A 26,952-nucleotide genomic window follows, 5' to 3' on the forward strand; every position below is an offset into this window, starting at 1 on the left:
TTGGTTTAAGGAGTCCTGGGGGTGGTCTTTGATTGGTTTAAGGAGTCTGTTTTGTTGATTTGTCACAGTCATGGGTTAGAGTTGGGCATAAGCTCAAGCAAGTCTAGTCTGAATATATCTGAGGTCGGTCTCTTACTTGGAATGCTGGAACAGAAGTATGTACTCTATTTTTGGGTGGTATGGATATGATGTGACTTCTGTAATGGTTAAAGCTGTTTTGCTATCATGAGGGAAGCAGGATGGAGAGAGAGATCAACTGTGAAGTCTGCCCTGTTTCTGGACTTGCCAGTTTCTTGAGCCAACAAATTCCTCCCCCTTTTTTTTTCTCTTTTGAGACAGGGTCTTGCCCTGTCAACCAGGAGTGCAGTGGCGTGATCATAGCTCACTACAGCCTCAAACTCCTGGGCTCCAGCAGTCATCCCACCTCAGCCACCTGAGTAACTAGGACTACAGGTGTGCACCACAGTGTCTGGCTAACTAATTATTATTATTATTGTAGACACAGGGTCATGCTGTGTTGCCTAGGCTGGTCTTGAACTCCTGGCCTCAAGCTGTCCTCCTGCTTGGGCCTCCCAAAGTGCTGTGATGAGAGGTGTGAGCCACCATGCCTGGCCTCCTGTTATTGTTTTAGCTGGTTTTGCTTGGTGCAGCAGGGACATTTAATGCTTACTAAATATTTATATCTTCCCTCACACTTCCCAGTTCATTTGCAGCTAGGTAGGACATTGTGATCGTTCTAGCCAATAGATTTTAAGCAGGTTATTTCCAGGTAGAAGCATTTAGTAGCAGATTCCTGACCTAGCTATCTCTCCTTTTTGCAGTGGTGATTATGGAGGCTAGGTGTTGAGATGTCTGAGCACCTGTCATGCTGGATCCATGAGTGACAGTGGAGTAGAACACCGGCCCCACTCCACAAACACGTATGTCCCACATAACATATTGGACATATAGTATGAGAAAAAAGTTACTACATCGTAACTTAGCTTATCTTGATGAATAGAGTTAGGTTTTCAATTACTAGAAACCAAAGGCATCCTAGGTGATATAGTATAATTTTGTAATTCTTTGTGTGTATTTGGTGATTTACAATATAAGCAGATTATACATTGTAATTGATTAGTAAGACACTTGTCTGAAGGAATCAGTTATATTTAGCCCTAGCTTTCTGAATTTGGTGTACCCAAACATGACCTTGTCCAACATCAATTGTAATGATTCCTTCACCTATCTACCCCTACATAGCAAAGGTTACAATAAAACATAGATTTGTACAAATGATATCGAATTGCTGCTTTTGCTTGAAGCTGTTAGCTAGGAATTTCTAATCATAGGCCGTAAGAGTGAGTAACCCTGTATTAGTGGTATAACAGCATGCATTTTGTTTATGAAGTAGTATTTTCTGCAGTATTTGGCACCCAAAAGAATATCTTATGTTTCTGATTCTGACTAGTACCATTCGACTTTTTAGTCATTATGCTAAAAAATTGTCAAAGCTAGTGAAAGTTTTGCTTGATGATAAGTATTTTGATTAGTGGTGACTTTTTGAAACTATGCAGCCAGTTTTAGGAGTAACATGCAAATATTTTTATATGAGATGGTATAATATGATTGACTTTATTTTATCTTAAAATCAATTTTGTTATAGTCTGAAGTTGTAAGGAAGAAAAGTGCAATACAAGCATCTTTTTTGTTGTTAGAGATGCATCTCACTGTGTCCCCCAGGCTGGAGTGCAGGAGTGCAGTCATAACTCGTTGCAGTCTTGACCTCCTGGGCTCAAGTGATCCTCCCATGTGAGCCTCCGGAGTGGCTGGGACCACAGGCATGAGGCGCGCACCGTGCCTGCCATTAAAGATGTCTCGACTTTTGGTAGTGACATTCCTTTGAAGGTATTAAAAGCTAGAAATGTGTTTCGTCATGTCAGAGTTCCCGGTGTCTTTATTGAGTTCTACACGCGTGTGCTGTACTCACCTAATGCTTGCCTACAATTGTACTTACGTCTTTTTGGTTTTCAAATAATTTAAGTCTAGGCCGGATGTGGTGGCTCCTGCCTATACTCGCAGCACTTCGGGAGGCTGAGGCAGGTGGATCAGTCGAGTCCAGGTGGTCAAGGATGCAGGTCAGCTGGGCAAGGTGGCTCCTGCCTGTAATCCCAGGACTGTGGGAGGCCAAAGCGGGTGGATCACTTGAGGTGAGGAGTTCGACACCAGTCTGTTTGGCCAACATGCTGAAACCTGTCTCTAATAAAAATACAAAAATAATTAGCCTGTTATGGTGGTGCGTGCCTATAATCCCAGCTGCTTGGGAGGCAGAGGTACGAGAATCGCTTGAACTCGGGAGGCAGAGGTTGCAGTGAGCTGAGATTGGGCCATTACGCGCATGCACACACACACACACACACACACACACACACACACACACACACGAGCAGTTGTTTCATTTAAAAATAACTAAGTTTTTAAATTTAAAGCTGAAGTTGTTTAATTTAAAAATAATTTTGAGTTTTTAAAAAAGTATCTATTTTTGAGGCAAAATGGTGAAAATAGGACAAGTGTTTGAAAATATTCTGGTACTTGATCAGAACCACTTTAGGCTATGTTGTTTTGTGGCCAAAGTGGCTATGACGAAATGACTACGTATTATTTTAAAAACATTGTTACTGAGGTATTACTGATGAACATGAATGGATTAATATTGTTATCGTGGGAGTGGTTTGTTATAAAAGCGAGCTTGGCCCTCTGGTGCTCTGTCACTGTGTGATGCCTTCCATCGTGATGTGACCCCTCAGTCTTAGACTTCCGGGCCTCCAGAACTGGGAACTGATACATTTCTGTTATTTGTAAATCACTGAGTCTCACCTATTCTCCTATAGCAGCACAGAACAGACTGAGACAGGCAGTTGGGCAACTCCAAGTCTGAGTTCCCTACCAGCAGCAACTGGCAGGGGTGAAATCCTGTCTTCTTTGCAGTCAAATGCTCTACCACTGAGCTATACCCCCGGCTGTCTTCTTTGGACAGTGCTGTTTTTGAGTTGCCACAAGCCTGTCTAATTGCTTTACTCATTTAACTTATCTGTTGTGGACATTCGAATATATGACCTTTGTCTAAAGTAATTTACTAAGTTTTGAATAATTTTGAAATGCATTCAGTTGTTAAACTAACACGTAGAAAAAAATGGACAGATCAGAACAAATTTGTCATACTTACTGGGGAAATTACTGCAATAATCAGGGTTCTCTGGTGACTTCTAAGTTTCATATCTGTAGAAAAGATTATTATTATTCCGGAGCAGTAAGATACTATATACCCTTTATAAATCAGAGCTTTTTGTTCTATTGATTTTGGTTTTATAAGCATTTTTTTTTAAACTACTTCTTTTGGTTTCTTAATTTATTTCTAACATTACTTTGGGCAATAGCCCTATTAAAAGTGCTTTGTACTTTCCAAATTATTTTCGTATAGATTATATGGGATTCTCACAATAACCATATGTGCTAAGGTAAGATAGGCATTTTAAAAAGAGAAAAATAGGGCTGAGCACCTGTAATCCCAGCACTTTGGGAGGCAGAGCTGGGCGGATCACTTGAGCCCACAAGTTCAAGACGAGCCTGGGTAACATGGCGAAACCTTGTCTCTACACAAAATACAAAAATTATCCAGGCGTGGTGACATGCAGCTGCAGACCTAGCTACTTGAGGGGCTGAAGTGGGAGGATCGCTTGAGCCTGGGAGGTTGAGGGTGCAGTGAGCTGTGATCATACCACTGCACTCCAGCCTGCGTGACAGAGGGAAACCCTGCGTCTAAAAAAATAAATAAATAAAATAAAAATTAGAAAAGAAAAATAGAACGGAGCTGTCTCAAAAAAAATAACTTTGGCTCATCATTCAGGAATTCCCCAGAGATTACCCAGAGGAGGATGGCTGCTGATGAGCTTCTTGGGTGAATCGTGTGTGTCTTCATTGTTATGAGATGATAACCTTTTCAGTCATCAAAAGAGCCGGGTATTTCTGGTTACCCAAACCCAACTGATTTTAGCAGAAAACATTTGCCTTAAATAATACCTTCTCTTTGGAGTGTTCACAGAGAAGGAAACTGAGTTGAATGACAAGGCTGGTGACTGTAACCCAGGGAACTAACTCCTGCCTGGTGCTCTTTTGGTTGCACCAATAGTTGGACGTCCAAGGGTGGCTGAAGCTCCCTATTGAAGCCTTCTTAAGCAAGTCTCTCGCAGGCTTTCGGTTGCGTCTTTCTACTGTGTAAATAGGGGCATTAGGAGCAATGTAATCTTTGAATACTGCCCAGCCAGTTTCTGCTTGGTAACGTGCCCTGAAACCCTCAGTGAATGCCAGCAAACAAATCAGATCCACAGTGTATTTGATATGCATGTCTTTTCCCCAAACAAAATTCAAATTTCACAAACACAAGCTGAGTCATTTTCCAAATGTTTGTATATGAATGGAAGTTTTTGTCCTGTTCTTCTGTAACCAATACCATAAAACTTCTGAAGGTCCTTGATGCATTTATGGTACAATGTTAATCCAAAACAAAACTTTATTCTGACTAAACATGTAGCTATAGAGAGATACCAAACTCATTTTTGTTGATCAGTACAACATGTTTGTACCAACCAGATCTAAAAAATGTGTAAAGGAGTGCCATGCTGTAAAGACCTTATTACAGTTGTAAACACCGGTGCAGCTGTTACAAATCTCGCAAAACCTCAGGTTAAACAATTTCACATTTACTGAAGATGACATTCCAGCCCCAGTTTTCATAACATAAACACTCTAAGACATGCCTTTGAGATGAGTGGGATTGTCATTAATATTAATGCCACCGAATTCAAGGCTGAGAAGTCATTTCTTTCCAGGCTTTGTTTTCACTCCTAATTTTGGAATAAAATATACTTTGAGCTGATGTTTGGCGTGTATTTTCACAGCCTGAAAACATTTGATCCTGTTGCCTTTGAATTGTAGGAATGCAGAAATACAATATAAGTCTTTTAGTCTTTATGGTCATTTAACTTAAATGAGTTTGTTAGAATTAAAGTTGGGAAAAATTAACTGTTAATGGAATCCAATTGCGTTGTTCAATTAAAAAATAAAATGATGCTAAAAATAGTTGCTGTTTTAAGGATTGTATTAGTGTGACATTTTAGAATGCTGCAGTTAAGGAAATAATTTTATTCTAAAGTGATTCGAAGCACATTTTTTGTGGTCTTGTCTTTCATCTAGACAAGCTAGGACAAGCATTCAAAACCTGTGCGAGTCTTAATCTGTTTTTTTTCTTCTTAGTTTCCACTTAGTGGGACATCTGGTGAGGTATCATTTTGGCCATATAGTCATTTCTAAAGTTACTTTCTCTGCTCTGATTTCCAATTAAGTCTTATATGATGTTTGTCAAATGTAAGAGTATGCAGGGGTCCACTGGAAGCACTGGGTAATTGGGCTTTGGCCTGATTCTTGTGCATGGCTGTACATGTGGGGTGGTTTTGGTTTGTTTGCTTGTTTATTGGTAATTGCGTTAAAATATTCCATTTGCCTTTACTGAATTTGTTTTTGTTGGATTTTTGGGGAGGCCTCTAAATTGGATAATAGAGCAATTAAGTGACTGTTTGTAAGCTATCCTCAGTGCTCTATTAAAGAGAGACAGCACTTATCAAAAGAAGACAGTTGAATTTCTCTTGTTTAAACTTGTTTTTGAAATTTTGTTAATTTTCTAATAAAGATAATTGGAGCCAACCACTGTCAAGTACCATATTGTAATCTAAAGTTGGTAGCTGTGGAAGCACATAGCTGATATGGTGATACCTTTTTCAGAGGAACTTTGGCTGTTCCCATCAGCATAAAGGACATAACAGACTGCATCTTTTGCCTTCACGTCTGCCTTATTTCTTCTGTTTTCCCTTTTTTTTTGAGATGGAGTCTTGCTCTGTTGCCCAGGTTGGAGTACAGTGGCATGATCTTGGCTCACTGCAACCTCCGCCTCCCAGGTTCAAGTGATTCTTGTGCCTCAGCCTCCCAAGTAGCTGGGATTACAGGTGCACGCCACCACGCTCACCTGTTTTTTTTTTTTTTTTCATTGTTAGTAGAGACAGGGTTTCCCCATGTTGCCCAAGCTGGTCTTGAACTCCTGGGCTCAAATGATCTCCTGCCTCAACCTCCCAAAGTGCTGGGATTACAGGCTGAGCCACCACTTCTGGCCCCCTTTTTAAAAGAAAAATTAAAGAGATTGTAGAGGTTTCTTTGAATTCTTTTGGCTTTTTAAAAATGTTATATTTTGAGAAGAAAACTGGGCAGATACAAAGAACCCCTCCCTTTCCTGTTTAAAAACTTTTTTGCAATTGCCCTGGAATTTTCCTTCACTGTCATTCATCCTTCTATCCTTTCTTGATATTGGGTCTTCTGTTTACTATATTTTCTTTCTTGGGTTTCTCCCTCCTATTGGTGTAGAGCAGATGATTTAGTATCTTCCTAAAGCAGAATGTATGGGAGGTGAATTATTTCTAGTCACTGCCTGTTGAATGTGAAGTTATTCTAGTCACATTTGATTGATAGTTTGTCTAGATATAGAATTCCAGATTGAAAATCATTTTCCTTTAGAATTGTGAGGCATTGTTTAATTTCCTTCTACCTTCCTGTGTTTTTACAGTTTCTTGATGATGTGCCTGGTGTGGATCTCGCTTCATCCATTTTCTTGGGCACTTGGTCAGCCCTTTCAATCTGGAAACTCCTGTCTTTTCGTTCTGAGAAAATTTTTATTGATTATATATATCTTCCCTTCCATATTGGAACTCATGACAAGAAAGCTAGTTAAGGAAGAGTGGAGGGTTGTATTATGGGCTGAGTTGTGTCCACCCCTCCCCCATTCATAAGTTGAAACTGAAGCTGTGTGCCCCAATGGGACTGTATTTGGAGATAGGGCCTTTAGGGAGGGATTGAGGCTAAACTAAGTCATATGGGTGGGGTCCTAATCCGATACGATTGGTGGCCTTATAAGAAGAAGTAGAGAGAGAGATCTCTCCCAACATGAGCACAAAGAAGAGGTCATGTGGGGACACAGGGAGTTGCCTACATACAAGTCAGGAAGGGGCTCTCACCAGGACCTAATAGGCCAGGACCTTGATCATGGACTCTTCAGCCTCCAGAATTGTGAGAAAATACATTTCTGTTATTTAAGCCACCGCATATGTGATATTTTGTTATGGCAGCCTAAGCTGACTAAAACAGGTTGAGGTCAAGCTAGGATCTCAGCTTCATCAAGGTGAACTGCATGCATTACAGGAGAATATTAATATGGTGCTGGTGTGTGTGTGTGTTTTCCTTTTGGACTGTTTGCTTTTTAAACTTAGCTCACTCATCTGCGTATCACCCTTTGTGAGTTAGCACAAGTTATTAACCCAAGGTTCTAGATCTGTGCTGACCAATGCTATCGTCAGTAGGTACATTTGATTATTTAAATTCACATTAATTAAAATTAAATAAAATTCAAAATTCGCTTCCTCAGGTGCATTAGCCATATTGCACGTGTTCAGAAGCCACATGTAGCTGGTGTGTACAGTACTGGATGGACAGACAGAGCCAGAACCTTTCCATCCTTGCAGAAAGTCTGGCCCTACAACCCTGTTCTGGATACTTGCCTTACACCTCTCCCTCTCCCTCTCTCTCTCTTTTTTTTTTTAATCCAGTGGGTCTGAACTTTTTCAGGTTCAAGGCATACTTAGGAATACTAGAATTTGTAGTGGACATCTTCAAGGTTTTAAAACTACACTAAGAAGTAAACAACCATTATAATGCGAACTCTGCCGAAGTGTCATATGCATACTGAGTCTATAACTGCATCTGCAGTGATCATGCTATTCATTTGGCCATGCTTCTGCAGTATGGCCCTTAGAAGAGCTGTTTTCTACCCCTACTGGCTTTCTGATATGTTTGTAGGACAGAGAATGGCAGGAAGCAGGCCTTCATGTGTGAGCCGGGCTGCTCTGATTTGCTGTGCTGAATGTTGCTGTGCTCTCTCCCGGAAGAGGTAGGCACAGGTGCTTTAGACGGAACTGTCAGAACCCCACTGCTCTACTGAGCACTGATGAGTCTGAAGATTCACAGGGTGAAGGCAAGTCACTGAAGGCAGCCTACATTCTGGAATTTCTTGGAACAGATTATTTCCTGAGATGACAAAAAGTATAATTTTGGTCAGAAGGGTCACTGATCTCCCTGGAACCTACCCCACCAGGGTGTGTCATCGTAGGTGGGAGCCGTTCTCAAGAATCCTCAAAACAGCCCTTTGAGGTAGGTTCTGTTTCACTCCCAAAGAGAAGGGAAGTTGGCACTCAGAAATTTCGGGCTCACTGAATGAACTAGTGAATCGTGATGCCAGGTTCAGACCTTTCCGTTTTTCTTTAAAACTTGTGTTTTTTCCTACCAGAATGAAACTAGGCTTGGCCAGTGGCCCCTTCTCTCCACTTCGTGGGGGCAGCTCTCCTAAAGCTGGGCTCTGCATTCAAGGGATTATTTGCAAATTCATTAAATTAAACACGTTTAATTCAGGGTAAAAACGGAACGATTTGGAAGACCTTTTTTCTTTTATTTTAAGGACTGTTGTTATTTTTATTTCAATTAAATTGAAAAACACAGGGAAAAAGTACAACAGCAAATCCCAGGCAGGGCATGGCGACTCACACCTGTAATCCCAGAACTGTGGATCACTTGAGTCCAGGAGTTTGAGACCAGCCTGGGCAACATAGTCAGACGTCAGCTCTAGAAAAAAGTTAAAGAATTAGCTGGGCATGGTGCATGCCTGTAGTTCCAGCTACTAGAGAGGCTGAGGTGAGAGGATCGCTTGCAGGAGGTCGAGCGAGGCTGCAGTGAGCCTCGATCAGTCGTGCCACTGCACTCCAGCCTGGGCGACAGAACAAGACCTTGTCTAAAAAAAACCCAGAGCCAAAAAAACAAAAAACCCCAACAAATCCCTCATAGCACCAGCACTTATTTTTGAAGACTTCCTGTCCTTACACATATAAATGCTTTTTACAAAAATGTTATGTTATAAATATTTTTCCGCAACTTCCTTATTTGACTTAAGAATTTACGGTGAAAATCTGAGTCAGTCAGGAATATTCTTTGTGCACTGTTAACTCCTCTGTTACTTTAACAATTTTGTGTGTGTGTGTGTGTTTTGATGGTTATTCTTATACTGACTTTAGCCACTTTTCATCATTCTAGCCTTTAGGTCTATTTTTTCTTTGTGTGGTCTTAACCGAGAAATAATTGTAAGCAAGGAACAAAGTCTTAAATTTGGTGGCACTCACCACCAAATAATTCCAGATGTTTGCCTTCCCTTTACATAGAAGGAACCCACTCTGATGCTGTATTTGGTCTTCTCATCCTCCCGTCTTATTTCTCTTTCATTTCATTTAATTTTAACCTCAATACCAGACTTATTTTGTGAAGCCCTTGGCCTGCTGCAGAGAGATCTTTGCCACTGGCTCTCTCTCCAGCCCCCAGTCGCTGATGTGTCTCTTGGCAGCGAGTGTAAATGATGGTGGTCCTCTCGTTTGGACGTGGGAGCACCCCAAGTCAGCAGTAATATTTGGTATAACAAGTACCAGGGTGGGATAACCACATATCCCTGGACTGGGATTTTAAAATTGTCAGTTGTCCTGTCATTTGTGGTTTAGGGATCAACTTGAGCAAGAGAAACCCCGTCTCTACTAAAAATACAAAAAAAAAAAAAAAAAATTAGCTGGGTGTGGTTGCAGTCGCCTGTAATCCCAGATACTCAGGAGGCTGAGGCAAGAGAATTGCTTGAACCCAGGAATCGGAGCTTGCATTGAGCCGAGATCATGCCATTGCACTCCAGCCTGGGCGGCAGAGCCAGACTCTGTCTCAAAACAAAAAGAAATTGTATTTATTTCCTACAGACTTATTTTACCTGGTTATCACCTGACATTGCCTTATCAGGTATTTTATTAGGCATTTTATTCCTTTTTATTATTTTTGGCTTAAATTTTCCTTTTAGACTTTTACTTTGATCATTCTTTCTTATTTTCTCCTCCCTATTTAGGATTCCTCAGACTTCCTCCATTTTCTTAATCTTATCCTTACCAGTTTTCCCTTCTGCTTAAATTTCATGATCCAGTTTTTCAGTGGATGGGGATAGAAGGCTGAGGTGAGGAAGGTAGGGGTAAATATGCTACTTGCTGACTTTTAAATGTAAAACGAGATATTAAGGAACTTACTTCCTTTTGATTCACTGTATTTGGGAGACCACAGAATTGGCTGGCCACTAATATCAAGTGGCTTTTGTGTGCAGACCCTTACAAAGAAATGACTGATAAAGTCCCTACTTCTGGAAATTCATGATACATTGTGGGAGAAAGGACCAGCTCATGTAGACAGTGCCAGAAAAATATACCGACAAAGGTAGACTAAGCTGATAGTAAAAAGTGTGACATCCATGACACATCCATTGCCAGTGAATGATGGATAGACACGGACAGACTTTGAGGAGATGAGTTTTGAGTGTACAGAGATACCATTTTGTGTGTGTGTGTGTGCGTGTGTGCGTTTGAGACAGGGTCTCACTCTGTCTCCCTGGCGGGAGTGCAGTGACACGGACATGGCCCACTATGGCCTCAACCTCTCAGGCTCAAACAATTCTCCCACCTCAGCCTCCCATGGAGCTGGAACCACAGGCATACGCCATCATGCCTGGCTAATTTTTTGATGTTTTGTAGAGCTGAGGTCTCACTATATTGCCCAGGCTGGTCTCGAACTCTTGGACTCAAGCGATCCTCCTTCCTCAGCCTCCCAAAGTGCTGGGATTACAGGTGTGAGCCACTGCAGGGCCACAGAGATATAGTATATTTGTGATACCGTTAGTAACTTTTATTTGACAGAGGGTTAAGTATTGACTAAGGGATAAAACCTATTCTGGGGCTCAGAAAATGAGGTTTTGCTCCAAGAAGGCAATTAGATGTGAATAACAGTTTCAGTACTGAATTGGGAAGCTTTTTACTAAAATGTAATCTACATGTGGTGTCTAGCAATAGAGTCACTGTTAGTGAAGAACTGTATATATTTGTGACATACAGAGGAACCACATGCAATTTCTTAGTATGTTCTTCATCTTTGGGGAAATCCTAGACAAAACTGGAAAAATTTCAAGTTTTATTGTTGCTCATTACAAATTATAGGGATTTTGATATTGTACAGTTAAAAGTTTCATAGATTTTGGAAACTAGTTATTAATTGACCTCGGTTCTGCCATTTTTGTTGCTTTGCAAGAGTACATTTAAGGCTCAAATAAAGTTAAAAGTAGGGTAAATGGCGTGTTAGACTAAAACTGTATTTTTTGTCTGTCAGCACTTAAATAGAAAAACAAACTAGCTTAAGAACATGACTGCAATTTAGAATCTTAAAACCACATATACCATAGTGTTTTTAAAGCCTGCAACCAAAAGGTAGAATCATTGTGTTTTATGGCACTTTGAAATTCTGTCTGATGTTACTGTATGTCTGTGCTGTCCTGATATGACTTTTGGATTGCGTTTGTGGTACAAGAATGATTTCTTGTATTTGTATATTGCTTGGCTGCACAGATGGTGTCTGCTTCAAATCTACTAAATAAAACTAGAACAATGATTTTGCCGGTTTGTTTTGACTGCTTTTATTTATTTTGGATGGCTATAGTCTTTGTGAAGATGGCAGACTAAACCTGGAAGTGACAGCTGAGAACAGAATGGGTGGGCTACAAGTCTGCTGATGTATCTCAGCAGAACTCATGCCACTTCTCCCTGGGTACACGACGTTTTCTTCCGGTGAGTGTCCACAGGCCACTGAGCCATCCTTCACTCCCATATCCCTGTTGTCCTTGGCCCAGTCCTTTTCTCCTCATCCATTTCCATGGCTTTAGCTCCTGTCTCTCTGTTGATGTTTCTACATCTGTGTCTTTAGCTCAGGCCTGTTTCCTGACCTCTTCCTCACACACCCACTGCCTCTTGGAGCTCTTCTTTTAGATGACCCAGGTCTCTTGTACTCACCGTGCCCTAAGCTGAGCCTATCTTTTTATCCAAGTATGTTCCTACTCCTTTGTTACCCCTTTCCGTGTGTGATGGCATAACACATCTAGTTCTCTCATCAGAATTGTTCCTTTTTTACTGTGTTCGATCTAAACACTAAATACAATGTGTTCTCCCTGGTAAGCATCTCTTATCTGGGTGCTTTTCTCTATTCCTTCATGCGACTAGACTAGGCCTCAGTTACTATAAGATGGTTTTCAGTCTTATAGTATGGTCTTGTCTCTCCTGGCGGTCCATTTTCTGTATTGCTTGTGTGATTTTTCTGAAACACAAATCTGATTATATCACTTTCATGCTAAAAATCCTCCAGTGGCTTCCTGTTGCTCTTAGAATAAAGTCCAGAGTCCTTACTCTGTTTTGTAAAGTCCTTTTAAATCCGTCTCCTACTTGCTTGAGCAGGGTGACAGTCTTGGTAAAATGTACTTTTATAGCCAAAAGTCCCCCTCACACTTAACATATCATGATGCTTTCTTTTCTTGTGAGAAGCAAGAAATTTTACTGTGATGGGTTGTCCATTAGTAAACCACACTCAGATCTGTGTGCCCCTCTTCCGAAAAATACATTATACGTATTTCTACAAAGGGAGAAAACATGTAATAGTTGTCAGGTTCTTTTGAGAAATCCTTTTGTAGAAGTTATGCTTGGTGTTGTTTTAATGTTTTTATTACCAAGTAGAGAGCCTGTCTGATGAATCCTACATAAATAATGGAGGTAATCAGATACCACCACCGCCTTTCCTGTCTCTCCAGAAGAGGTAATAAGAGTCAGCATCTGCTCATTTGGAAGCAGTGGCCCAGACATGCCCACAGAAGTTGTGGGCATCTGTATTTCCTTCTAAGAAAGTGGGTTTCCGGAAAACCTTGGGGAAGGAAGGAAGAGAGGGAGGGAGAGAGGAAGGGAAGAGACTAGGTAGGTGGGCCCGTCACCAGCGAGGGATAAAAAATGGTGAGATCAAAATATAAAAGCACCAGCAGAATTCTCCTTTGGCTGCTCTCTCTAGATGCCCTAAAACGTTCATCTCCATTATTATAAAATAAGTCAACATAGATGCCTAGAGAAAGCAGGCTTCCCTGGTTTGGGCAGGATTCTAAACAATCGCCGTTTGTGGTGTTAGTGTCCCCTTGGCTGAAAGTCCCTCTGGCCTCAGTCTGCTGCTCTCCTGGTGACTCCCACATATGGTTCTGTTCTCAGCGTCAGGTCTTTTTCCGGAAACCTTCCTCAGCTCCCCAAGTCCGGGTTAAGTGCTCTGCTTAGTCTGCTGTGCTATGTCACACTTCTCACTCTGCAGTTTTAGTTTGTATTTGAAGTCCAGTGACTATGACTAGTGTTATTGTTTGAAATGAAAGAGATTTTAAGAGTTTCTTCAAGAGAATTGACCAGAGTCCTGAGACGTTTCGCCATTCCTAAATATATAAAAGCCATAAGTTGCCTTTGAACTTCATTACAATTTTGAAAATTTTTAGACCTATCAAAGGTATTCTGTGGATGAGAGCCAGCCCACTTCCATCCGTTTGTGACTATCTTGAGTGTGAATGTCACTGTTCACGTTTAATGTTCTTTATTTTGGTATATACTCCAGGTGGAAAGCCAGCCCATTGTTGTCCCAACACACGACTGTGTGTGTTTGGCTAACTGAATACACCCTACCTGCCTTTTCTCCACTTTCTGTCTTCATATCCAAATCCATACACTTGAAATATTCTAATCCACTAGATACATGTAATTTCCTCATTTATGCTTTACTGAAACCCTGTTGGAAAATTCAAATTAATTACCCTTAGATTAAAAAAAAAAAAAAAAAGCCTAACAAAGCTCTGTGGATTTGGTATGGGAACATATCAATAATTTTTTTAAAATAACCACATAATTATTTTTAAAAGCAACATATTTATTTACAGATCTGTTGAGTTTTTCCATCTACTTCTTCAAAGTTTTCCTTGTCATCCAAAGACATGAAATTTGAGGATAGGTGTCTTTACTACTTTTCTATTTTCCAGGCAGTGATGCCTCTTGTTACATTAGATTAGTGTGTCTAGGTCATGATCCTTAGTCATTTTAAATTGGAGTGTGATAGAGAGGTTTTAATATATTGTGCAGTAGATCCTTGATATTTTCAGGTTTAACAGCAGTTTGTTTTGATTTTTAAAATCACTTTATTGAGATATGATTGATATATAAAAAGTTGTACATGTTTGATGTATAGAACTCAGTGAGTTTGTGGGTAAGTATATACCCATGAAGTTATCACTGCCATCAAAACTGTAAACATACCACCACCTCCCAGAGTTCCCCCTGCCCCCTTTGTTGTTGTTCTTTTGTGTATGATCAGAACACTTAATATAAGCTCTACTCTTTTAGCACATTTTTACTATACAACATAGTATTGTTAGCCGTGGGCACTATGCAGTATAGTAGATCTCCAAAATTTACTTCTCTTTTAGGACTGAAGCTTTGTACTTTTAAACATCACCTCTCAATTTCCCCTCCTGCCATTCTACTCTTTTTTTTTTTTTTTTTTTTTTGAAATAGGGTCTCACCCTGTTGCCCAGGCTGGAATGCAGTGGCGTGATCATAGCTCACTGTAGCCTCAACCTCCGGGGCTCAAGATACCCTCCTGCTGTAGCCTCCTAAGTAGCTAGGACTACAGGCATGCACCACCCTGCCTGGCTGATTTTTTATTTTGACAGATGGGGTTTTGCTGTGTTGCCTCGGCTGGTCTCCAACTCTGGCCTCAAGTGATCCTTTCATTGTGGTTTTGATGTGTATTTCCCTGATGATTACTGATGTTGAGCGTTGTTTCAAATAACTGATAGTCATTTGTTTGTCTTCTTTGAAGAAAAGTTGGTTCAGGTCCCTTGGACCATTTAAAAAATCAGGTTTTTTGTTTGTTTGTTTTGTTTTTTGTTTTTGGTATTGAGCTGTTCGAGTTCCTTATATAATATATTCTGGATATTAACCTCTTCTCAGATGCATAGTTCGCAAATATTTTCTCCCATTCTGTTGGTTGTCCCTTCACTCTGTTATTTTCTTTGCCGTGCAGAAGCTTTTTGGTTTGATGTAATTTCATTTGTCTGTTTTTGCTTTTGTTTCTTTTGTGGTCTTACCCAAAAATCTTTGCCCAGAAGACCAGTATTATGAAGCATTTCCTCTATGTTTACTTCTAGTAGTTTCATAATTTCAGGTATTATATTTAACCCATTTTGTGTTGATTTTTCTAAGTGGTGAGAGATAAGGTCTATTTCCGTTTTTCTGCGTGTGGATATCCAGTTTTCCTGAGCACCATTCATTGGACAGACTGTCCTTTCCCCAGGGTGTGTTCTTGGCACCTTTGTCAAAAATCAGTTGACTGTAAGTGTGTGGATTTATTTCTGGGTTCTCTATTCTGTTCCATTTGTCTGCGTGTTTTTATGTCAGTACTCTACTGTTTTGCTTACTATAGCTTTGTAGTGTATCTGGCTTTTTTTGACACAAGATTGCTTTGGCTCTTTGGGGTCTCTGCGGTTCTGTACAATTTATATATATATATATATATAGAGAGAGAGAGAGAGAGAGAGACAGACAGACACAGAATCTCACTCTGTCACCTAGGCTGGAGTGGCATGGCGCAATTTCGGCTCACTGCAACCTCCACCTCCCGGGTTCAAGGGATCCTCCTGCCTCAGCCTCCCAAGTCACTGGGACTACAGGCACCTGCCACTACGCTTAGCTAATTTTTGCATTTTTATATACAGACAGGGTTTTGCCATGTTGGTCAGGCTTGTCTTGAACTCCTGACCTCAGGTGTTCCACCTGCCTCGGCCTCCCAAAGTTCTGGGATTACAGGCATGAGCCACTGTGCCCAGCCTCCATAGAAATGTTAATGGACTTTTAAAAGATATGAATTCTTTCAATCTGTGAACATGGGGTGTCTTCCCATTTTTGGTGTGTCTTCAATTTCTTTCAATATTTTATGGTTTTCATTGTAGAGATCTTTCATCTCCTTGGTTAAATTTATTCCTCAGTATTTTATTTCTTTTTTTGGTAGGTATTATAAATGGGCTTGCTTTCTTGATTTATTTTTCAGATAGTTTGCTATTAATATTTGGTGTATAGAAACACTAATGATTTTCGTTTGTTGATTTTATATCATGCAACTTGACTGAATTCACTTATTAGTTGTAATAGTTTTTTTAGTGGAATTTGTAGGGTTTTCTATGTAGAAGCTTATGTCATCTGTAAACATGGACAGTTTAACTTCCTCCTTTCTAGTTTGGATGCTCTTTCTTTTCCTTTTCCTTTTACTTCTTTCTCTTTTTCTTTTTCCTTTTCTTTTTCTTTCTTTCTTTCGTTTCTCTTACCTAATTGCTCTGGGTAGGATTTCCAATGCTGTGTTGGATAGAAGTGGTGAGAGTGGACCTCTTTGTCTTCTTCCTGATTTTAGAGAAAATGCTTTTAACTTTTCCCCATTCGGCATAGTTAGTTGTGGGTCTGTCACAGATGGCCTTGTATTGAGGTGCATTCCTTCTATACCTCATTTGTTGACAGTTTTTTTAATCATGAAAAGGTGTTGAATTTCGTCACATGCTCTTTCTGCGTCTATTGAGATGATCATATGGTATAGTTAGTTGTGGGTCTGTCACAGATGGCCTTGTATTGAGGTACATTCCTCCTATACCTCATTTGTTGACAGTTTTTTTTTTATCATGAAAAGATGTTGAATTTCGTCAAATGCTCTTTCTGCGTCTATTGAGATGATCATATGATTTTTGTTCTTGGTTCCGTTAATGTAGCCAGGCGTGGTGGCATGTGCCTGTAGTCTCAGCCATTTGGGAGGCTGAAGTAGGAGGATCCTTTGACCCTTGGAGGTCAAGGCTGTAGTGAGCCAGGATAGCACCACTGTACTCCAGCCTGGATGACAGAGCAAGACCCTGTCTTAATCAGTCAATAAAATATCATACAGTTATGGTTTAAAACTAAAACAATTTTTTAAAAATTTGAATGAACAATAAAGAATTTATTAATATGATTTGAATTTATGTTAATTTTGTGAAGAATCATTTAGAATTTTAGCTCAGTCATAACCCTTAACTGTAGATGATGACACATGAAATTATTATTCCCCTGTGAAATACAAGTGTGAAAGATGACTATGTTTTTGTGGTATGGTTTTTGTATATTATACTCACGTGCACTTCTTCAAGGTTCAGTTGTGTGGTTTTTGAGTTCTTACTCCAGCCACTGGATGTGCGAATACTCAGTGATTGTGTAAAAACCATACCTGTTAATTTATATATACTGTCACTGGCAGGAGACAGATAGATAATGCTGTTTATTGGAATTGTATGTGCTTCTGAGCATTATTTACCTAAACAGGTATTTCAAAAGTTCAGAAAAATATTTTTAAGTCTGAACCTTATGTAGTAACTCTGAAAAACTATAGAAAACAGAGTAATAAAATATGAAAGTAGCAGATTGAAATGATGCTCTTCTTATTATTATCATTATTTCTAGAGACAGGGTCTTGCTCTTTTGGCTAGACTGGAGTGCAGTGGCATGATCCATAGCTGATTGCAGCCTCAAGCTCGTGGGCTTAAGCAACCCTGCCTCCTCAGCCTCCCAAGCAGCTAGGACTACTGGTGTGTGTCACCACACCTGGCTAATTGTTGTTTGTTTTTTTGTGAAGATGGGGTCTCACTATGTTACCGGGGCTGGTCTCAGAACTCCTGGGCTAACGTGATCCTCCCACCTCAGCCTTCCTAGGTACTGAGGTTGCACGCTTGCGCTACCAAGCCTGGCCTGAAATGAGACTCTTGAAGGAAACAGGAAACAGTTAACAAAGAGAAGAGCCATTGGAAATTAAAAAAGAAAAGAAAAGAAAAGAAATGCCCTATGTCTGATCAAATAGAAGCACTGGATTCAGATATCAACAAACTAATCAAATGGAAGAGCATAGGAAATTTCCTATGTCATGCCCTGGCAAGAGGTTGGTAACCAAGGTATCAGGGGCCAGAGTGAAACATGCTGAATGCATAAGCCAAGTGCTGAGATTCAGTTGACCTATAAGAACAAATAAAAATAAATCCATGTAAATCCATGTAAAACACAAAACCATGAACACTTGTATTAAAGTACAGCTTGTCAATACAATTTGCATCAGTGCATGCTAAGGTTAAGTCACTGTCAAAGCCTACTCAAAGAATAGCCTAGTGGTTTTCAAGTAGCTGGACAGATAAAGAAAATCCCTTGACATCTATAACTCTTGAGATCTGCTGTAACAAAGAGTTACTATACTAGCCATACCAAGTTTAATTTTCTCCTGTATATGATGTTAGTAAAGGCATCATGTTATATAGAACAGACATGATCAACTTGGATAATGAAATTGTAAATACAATCCTGCTTTACAACTTATTATTACTGAAACAGCCTGTGTTTTAGAGAAAGTAAGAATGTTTTTAGATAAAATAAATAATTGTTCCATTTATTAATATTATAACATTTTATTTTAATGTCACAAATACTTGTTCTGTACAGAGATTATTAAAAACTGGGATCATGAATCTGTGTTGCAGATAAATAAAATTTCAGAGCTCTTGAGACAAATTATGAATTCAGTTTGGGAGAACAGGGGTGCCTTGTCAGCTAGAAAAACTGATATTACTACCATATGGCAGTGGTAAAAAAGTCCATACCGAATTTCTTATCTTGGATATGTATCTTGAATTTTTATGTGACAGAACAGAAATATATTTTTGTTCAGGAAAAAAAATTGCAGAAATATTACTCTGTGCAGCTCCTGTATGAACATGCCTGCCTGCCTTTTTGTTGTAGACAAAAAAGAGAATTTTCTAGTTTAATTCCTTGAAGAGCAATTTGAATGATTTCCATTTGGGAAATTATGTAATTTCATATTAAATAGTGGGTGGTAAGGTAGTCAGATGGAAATGTTCAGTTCATCCAGCATCATCAGATTGATTTGACAAATGGAATTCTTGTAACTCTGTGGAAAGCATTTTTTCTCCCTTTATCCTTTGGCAGAGGCAGACATTGTCTGTGGTTTCCCCACCGAAGTTTGAGTGGGTAAACTTTGGATGTGTAAATAGAAACAGCAGGCAGAGACATTGCCCCCGACAGCTGGAAGGATCCACTGAGGATCTTAGAAGGAGACTGCTGATACGGATGATGTTGGGGAGGGCTGTTTAGAGAGACTTGAGGGAGGAATTAACCAGTGCGAACATAAATGAGGAATGCACATGCTCAGAAAAAATCATAGTTCCTCCTTCAGTTTAGGTCGAGGTTGCTGAAAAATTTTGCTCTTGATATGGATAAAAACAACAAAAAACGACTTTTCATATTCACACTTCATTTGCTATTGTGACATGTCGTCGGTGCTTTGTGATGTGGATGAGCACATGCTGTGTTTCTTGGTAGCCTTGGGCAAGATATTGACCTCACTTGTCCTTCGTTTCCACACCGTATAGTGGGATTGTGGGGACTAAGATAGGTTTACGATGCTTATAATTGTCCTTGGCATAGTATAAGCACCATGTAAGTGATAGCTGCTATAAAATAATTATTATTATTTTGGTAGATTGAGAAATTCCCTTAAGGAGGAAGCTATTTGCTTCCTTTAATAAACTTAGTATAGTTGATGTATTTATATATAAATGAGATACAGAATTCAGGAGCAAATTATTTAGTGTTAAAGATGATTTATAAAGATATGTTCATATTACCTGTTAAAAATTAAATTGTGAAAATTACTGCAGATGCCCACCACCATGCCTGGCTAAACTCTGAGCCTTTGCACGTGCCAGGAAAGTGCTGTGGCACGGACCCTAGCTCTGATGATGCTTCCCTTTGCTTGGACAGTAGTGATCCCTCAAGACTCTTGTGGTTTGTGAAATCTTTGTGCCCCCATGCTATGTGTGTGTGCTGCCATCAGATTAATTTCGCATTATTGTTGGAATTTTTATTTGCATATCTGCTACCTCACCCAGTTGTGTGTTTTCCGGTCTGCTATACGATACAATTTCTCAAAGATGAAAAATTACGTCTTTTCATTAGCCACCGTGCCTGCTGCATAGTAGGTGTGTTCAGGTAAATGAATGATAAACAAATAAATCATACTGGACGTAAAGAAAACAATACTTCTCTTATTTTCCCTGTAAGGAGCAAGGAAATCTTTCCTGGAAGCCCCTACACCAGGTATCTCCGTGTATTGGTCTAGGATACAGTCACTGACAAGGGAATGGAATTTCCCTAGTTGGCTTAGGTGGAAAAGGCATTTTGTGTTTAACCACAAAGATCACTGCACTAGTTACAAAAATAATACATGATTATTATAGGAAATTTATTAATTAATGAAAAGTACAATAAAATAATCCGGCATTACACAAAGAAACCTGTTGTTAACATTGTGGTGTTTGCTTTCCGGTTTTTGGGTGTATATGTATACGTTTGTGTGTATATAAGAAAATTGCTATCATATTGTGTATAGCATTGTATGGTCTTAGATTTAAGTTTAACGCAAGCAGTTTTCCGTACCATTAAATATTTTTTTTTCTGAAATTAGACTAATGGCTTAAGTTCCTTCATATGGCTGTATTACAAACTGTATAATTAATTGCTTGTTACAGATTTAGATTGTTAGCAGTTTTTTACTAATGTAAAATGCAGTGAACATCCTTTTATATCAATCAATCATGTACATCTCTGGTTATTTCCTTACACTAAATTCCTAGAAGTAGATGATGAGTGAAAGGGTATAAACACATTCAGAGTTTTTTGAAATACTTCTCTGATTATCTTTCAGAAAACTTGGACCAATTACATTTCCAGAAATCTGCATATGAGTGGCTGTTTTAACTGTATTCTTGCCAGTACTGGGGATTTTTTTTTGTTTGTTTGTTTTGAGGCAGCATCTTGCCCTGTTGCCCAGGCTGGAGTGCAGTGTATGATCATAGCTCACTGCAGCCTCAACTCCCTGGGCTCAAGCAATCTGTAAAATGTTTTTTAATCATTGATTTTATAGGCAAAAGCGGTTTCACTCTGCTTTTTTGACTTGTGTTATTTTTCATTTAGTCAGCATTTAGAAGATATTAGTTGAACGAAAGAAGAAATCCTTGTGTCTTGATATGTATATTGTTTATTCACATCTATTTTTGGCATTATTATTTTTGCTTTTTTATTGTGATAGACAAAAAGTACATAAGCTGTACTAATGTTAAGTGTAAAATACCATATAATTTATGGCATTCTATTTTCAGTTTGTTGTTTTGGATATTAGCTTGTTAATAGTATTATAATAATTTATAGTATTATCTCAGCCTAGTCTGGTTGGGTGAGATTTATTCCATCATAGTTACATTCTCCCTAGAGCTCCTAATTACACAGAGACTTCATTTTTGGTTCTGACTGAGAAATTCTTTCTTTCTCAGTTCCTTTATATTATTTATTACACGTCTGTGATTTTTCACACAATCCTTCTCTTTGACAACATACCATTTTATTTATCTTCATGTTCTTTAGATATCAAAATCTTTTTTTTACACTATTTAGAAGAACCATTAAATTACTTTCCTTTTATGCTTTCTCCCTTATTCCTTGGCTCAGATTTATTTTTTCTATGTGTGTGTCTCTGTGCACGTGTGCGTGTGTGTGTGTGTGCGTGTGTGTGTGTGTGAGAGAGGAGTCTCAGAGCTCAAGTAAATGCTACTTTCCTGTGTTCTTTATTAACAGCTACAACTGCTGTTTGTTGTTAATATTTATCTCATTTAATCTTTTTTTTTGTCTTGTAAGACTGGTATATATCATTGTGCTTTTCATTTAGAGACAAATGAAATATTTTGGGCCATACTGTTAATAGTGTTGTGTGGATCAGAACTGAGATCAGAGCCCAGTATGCTAGTGATATGTTTGGATTTCAAATTATAAACTGTACTGGGTTTAGTCTTGCACATAAAAAGAAGCTGAAGTTTCCAAGATGTTGAGAAATTTACAGTTTATTTAAATTTGAGTCTTGCTCTCAAGTACACTCTTTTCCCAGTTATTTGCAGCTAGAAAAGCAAAAGTCTTCAAGTGTAATTTAATATGACCAATAGGAACCACACGACTTTTACAGTCATTTTGTTGTGTACTAGTGTTTATACAACTCATGACTTGACAGCCGACCAAGCTGTCTTATCCATCTCATATTAACATGTTGTGAATGCAGTATGAACTGGCTTAGCAAAATCTTGAAACCTCTGACTCTAATATTTGTGGGATAGTAAAGTAAACGATTTGGGGCTTTCAGACTATGTGATGCACAGCCTGTGCAGGACCTTAATGCTTTTCCTCACTGTTGACTCTGTTGCTTTTGTGAACAGTTTTGCCGACAGGTGTTTAGGCTTGCCAAGAGAGATTATCTCTAGCTGGTAGAGGATTCTTGGAGAAAGACCTTGGTTTCTACTTAGAAATGCAATAACTGATGATAGTAACTGACATTGAATGGGTGTTAACATGTGCCAGGCACAATTCTAAGTGCTTTCTGTGTAATTAATATATTTTATTATCCACAGCAGCCCTACCAGGTTTTTCCCATGTTACAGATACAGAAACGGAGGCATAGACTGACAAAATAACTTCCCGAGGTCACATAGCTAGTATGTTACAGAGTAGGGATTCAGACTTCGGCAGTCTGCCTCCAAGTCAGCCTTCTTAATCACTCTGTTATGCTGACATTTATTAGATGAAAAGAAAGAGGCACAGGTGAGTCATAAGTGGCTGTTTGTGTTTTTGGAAAATATTTGACTTTATGCCTACTGGCAGCTTGAAATAATTAAGCTGCTACCATTTATTAAATTTTTATTTTTTATAAAGTAAGTTATTTGCTTGCATGTAATATTATAACTGGAACATAGTAAAGTATACCCTTTTATATTTGTACAAATTTAGGGTAAGCCTGTATTTTCATAAAGAAAGTGGTCTTTGAGAAAGAAAGTGTTCGAAACAAAACTTTGAAGAGTGGGTTCAGAATCAGGGTTACATTCAGAGTCATAAGTAATTTGGTCAGCGTTCTGTAATAAATAGCAAAAACTGTGCCCTATTGGTCCTTTGCACCATTTTGAAAAGCTGAATGTTGCAGAAATGGCAGGCTAAATGTTTTGGAGTAACTCAAGCTGACTCTAGGCAGAATTTGTCTTCGGCATCTTCTCATTTTGCCTGTCACTGGCATCTGTCTCATTCACCTTTTGTCATTGCCAGATATGGTATGGTGCCTAAGAACCTTTACTCACTATCAGCAAGTCCAGCTGGGTTTGGTGGCTGCACCTGTAGTCCCTTGAGCCCACGAGTTGGAGGCTGTAGTGAGCTATGATCGTGCCACTGCACACCAGTGTGGATGACAAGAGGAAGACCCATCTGTTTAAAGCAAAACAAGAACAAACAAGTTTCTCATAAAATATTAATTAGTGTTTAATAAAAGGGATATCCTTTCTCAGGGTATTTGCATTTAATAAATCATTCTCAAAGTTTGGGCTTTGAGGTTATTTTTGAGAGTTGACATTTATTGCTGTAAACTCTCCTCTTAGAATTGTTTTTGCTCTATCCCATAGGATTTGGTATGTTATGTTTCCATGTTCATTTGTCTCAGGAAATTTTTTAATTTTTCTTGAAATTTATTCATTAACTCATTGATGATTTAGGAGCATGTTGTTTAATGTCTATACATTTGCAAAGTTTTCAAAGTTTCCCCTTTTATTCATTTCTAGTTTTATACCATTGTGGTCAGAAAAGATACTTGATAAGATTTTGATATTCTTAAATTTAAAAGACTTATTTTGTGGCTTAACATACGATTTATCCTGGAAAATGATTGATGTGCAGTTGAGAAGAATGTGTATTCTGTACCTGTTGGATGGAATGTTCTGTAAATGTTTGTTAGGTCCAGTTGGTCTCGGGTGCAGTTCCTGTCTGATGTTTCTTTGTTGATTTTCCGTCTAAATGATCTGTCCGTTGCTGAAAATGGGGTGTTAAACTCCTCTGCTAGTATTGTGTTACAATCTGTCTGTTTCTTGAGATCTATTAATATTGGCTTTATGTATTTAGGTGCTCTGACATTGGGTGCATATACATTTACCCAACATCAGAGCACCTAAATACATAACATCCTTTGGTGAATTGACTGACCTCATTATCATATATTAATATAATGACCTTCATTGTCTCTATTTACAGATTTTGACTTAAAGTCTATTTTATCTGGTGTAAGTATAGCCACTCCTGTTCTGTTTTGGTTTCCATTTGTGCGAAGTGTCTTTCTCCATTTATTTACTTTCAGTCTATGTGTATCCTTGTAGGTGAGGCAGGTCTTCTGTAGGCAGCATATCGTTGGGTCTTGTTTTCTTTTCTTTTTTTAAATCCATTTAGCTACTCTGTGTCTTTTAATTGGAGAATTTAATCCATTTACATTCAGAGTAATTATTGATAGGTAAGGATTTACTATTGTCATTTTATTAATTTTTTTCTAGTTCTGTAGATTCTTTTTTTCTTTCTTCCTCTGAGGTTAAGTGATTTTCTCTAGTAGTATATTTTGATTCCTTGCTTTTTATTTTTAGTGTATCTGTTATAGGCTTTTGCTTTGTGGTTACCATAGGGCTTATAAAAGTATGCCTTATAGTTATAAAAGGTTATTTTACACTCATAGCAACTTAACTTTGATTGAAAATAAAATACTCTTTAACTCCACTCCCCCATTTTGAGATATTGCATGTCCCCTAACAAATTATTGTAACTACTATTTTTAATTGTGTTGTCTCAACCTTCGTTAAAAAAAAAAAATGTGACTTACATACCACCATTACGTTATTAGAGTCTTCAGAATTTGACTGTGTACTTGCTTTTACCAGTGAGTTATGTACTTTCAGATGTTTTTGTGTTACTCATTACTATCCTTTTCTTTCATCTTGGATAACTCCCTTTAGCATTTCTTGTAAGACAGGTTTGGTGCTGATGAATTCCATCAGCTTTTTGTTTGTCCAGAAGTCTTTATTCTTTTCTTCGTTTCTGAAGTACAGCTTTGGTAGGTATAATATTCCTGGTTGATAGTTTTAATTTTTTTTTTTCTTTAGGACTTTGAAGATATTATCCCAGTCTCTCCTAGCCTACAATGTTTCTGCTTAGAGGTCTCTTGTTAGGCGTGTTAGTACTCCCTTATACATTATTTGCTTCTTTTCTCTTGCTGCTTTCAGGATCCTCTCTTTGTGTTTGATCTTTGACATTTTGATTCTAATATGTTGTGGGGTAGTGTTATTTGGATTAAATATGATTGGATACCCTTGATCTTCCTGTACGTGGACAGCTGTAGCTTTCTCCAGGTTTGAAATACTTTCTGTTTTTATTTCTTTAATAAGCTTTCTACTGCTTTCTCTTTTTCAGGGTTCCCCCTTGAACACCAGTGACCCACATATTTGCTCTTTAGATGTTACCCATAAATCTGTAACTTCATTCCTTTTTCCTTTTTCACCTTTAATGATGTATTTTCAATTAACCTGTCTTTGAGTTCACTGATATTCCTCTAATTGAACGATTCTGCTGTTGATGCTTTCTATTGGATTTTCTATTTTGTTCATTGTAGTTTTTAGCTCCCGGTTTCTGTTTGATTTTTAAAAATTGTTTCAATCTCTCTGTTAAATTTCTCTGATGAATTTCTGAATTGTTTTTCTCTATTTTATTGAAGTTAGCCAAATTTCCTTAAAACAGGTATTCTGAATTTCTGTCAGGCAGCTTTTCTGTAATCCTCTCTTTAGGATCAGTTACTGGCAGCTTATCTTTGTCCCAAAGCATGTTTTTCCTGCTTTGACCCACTGGTTATGTAGCAGTGCCTTGTTCAGTTTCCACATTTGTGAATTTCCTTTGAAACTTCCTACATTTATTTTTAATTTCTTTCTTTGTGATCAGAGCACATGTGTCACATTACTAATGTTCTTTTAAATATATGAAGATTCATTTTATGGCCTAGCATGTGATCTGTTTAGGAGAATATTCCATGTGACTTGAGAAAAATGTATATTCTATTGGGTGGAGAGTTCTACAAATGTATGTTAGATCTAGTTGGTTTATGGTGTTATTCAAGTGTTCTGTTTTCTTGTTGATCTTCTTTCTAGTTGTTCTATCTATCACTGAAAATGACAGTTTGAAGTCTCCAGCTATTAATATTCAATTATCTGTTTCTCCCTTTGTTTCTGTCAATTTTTGCTTCATGAATTTTCATCCTTAGTTGTGTATGTTTATAATGGTTATATCTTCCTGATGGATTGACCCTTTTATCATTAACAAAATGTCCCTCTCCATCTCTAATAACATTTTGTTTTAAAATTTATTTTTTTCTGATACCAGTATAGCCACAATAAGTTTCTTGTTTGTATGTTTGCATGACATATCTTTTCTATCCTTTTACTTCTAATCTGTTTGTATTTTTTATTCTAATGTGTGTCTTCTATAGACAGCATATAGTTAGATCATGTTTTCTTAAAGTCTGACAATCTTTGTCTTTTGATGGGATTTTTTTTTTTTTTTTGAGACAGACTCTTGATCTGTCACTCAGGTTGGGGTCCAGTGGCGCAATGTCCACTCACTGCAACCTCCACCTCCCAGGTTTAAGCGATTCTCCTGCCTCAGCCACCCGAGTAGCTGGGATTACAGGCACTCGCCACCACAGCCAGCTAATTTTTGTATTTTTAGTAAAGACAGCATTTCACTATGTTAGCCAGGCTGGTCTTGAACTCTTGACCTCAGGTGATCCGCCTACCTTGGCCTCCCAGAGTGCTGGGATCACAGGTGTGAGCCACCGCGCCCAGCCTGGTGGACTTGTTTATTCCACTCACATCCATCCAGAGTGCTGGGATCACAGGTG

At 38.5% G+C, this 26,952-nt stretch overlaps 1 protein-coding gene across 5 annotated transcripts in view; it reads left to right on the forward strand.

Annotated features, from left to right (window-relative positions):
* Positions 1-26,952, forward strand: part of FANCC (FA complementation group C) — a 214,408-nt gene that overhangs the window by 7,379 nt on the left and 180,077 nt on the right. Inside the window, exon 2 of one of the 5 annotated variants that reach the window (XM_023185259.1) lies at positions 822-920. The exons of the other annotated variants lie outside the window; for them this stretch is intronic. The gene's annotated coding sequence lies outside the window, so the exon portion shown is untranslated. The remainder of the gene's footprint in view (positions 1-821; positions 921-26,952) is intronic. 5 annotated transcript variants of the gene reach the window in all.

The sequence above is a fragment of the Piliocolobus tephrosceles genome, chromosome 14, assembly GCF_002776525.5.
Source record: "Piliocolobus tephrosceles isolate RC106 chromosome 14, ASM277652v3, whole genome shotgun sequence".
Taxonomy (NCBI): domain Eukaryota; kingdom Metazoa; phylum Chordata; class Mammalia; order Primates; family Cercopithecidae; genus Piliocolobus; species Piliocolobus tephrosceles.